Below are 227 nucleotides of genomic sequence, written 5' to 3'. Positions count from 1 at the left end.
CAAGAGTAGTGGTGTGAATCAGACCCTCATTGTCAGAAACCAGTAATTGGTTTGATTACAGTAGTAAAAGTCAGGTGTGCTATTGTTTGGTTAGGTGACCAGTATGCATGCACTGTGTCTTTGATCACTTGTATTTAGACATAATATAAACTCTACATAGTTGTGATCATTGTTTAGAATATTTTGTTTGCGTGTACTTGTGTCCATATACATTACCCCATCAATGA

The 227-nt window shown here is 36.1% G+C and overlaps 1 protein-coding gene across 1 annotated transcript in view; it reads left to right on the top strand.

Annotated features, from left to right (window-relative positions):
- Positions 1 to 227, top strand: part of LOC119586922 (dnaJ homolog subfamily C member 5-like) — a gene marked incomplete in the record, with an annotated part of 63,036 nt that overhangs the window by 3,265 nt on the left and 59,544 nt on the right.

The sequence above is a fragment of the Penaeus monodon genome, chromosome 22, assembly GCF_015228065.2.
Source record: "Penaeus monodon isolate SGIC_2016 chromosome 22, NSTDA_Pmon_1, whole genome shotgun sequence".
Lineage (NCBI taxonomy): Eukaryota > Metazoa > Arthropoda > Malacostraca > Decapoda > Penaeidae > Penaeus > Penaeus monodon.
The sequence above is the reverse complement of the archived record's forward strand: the minus strand, read 5'-3'. Positions and strand labels throughout refer to the sequence as shown.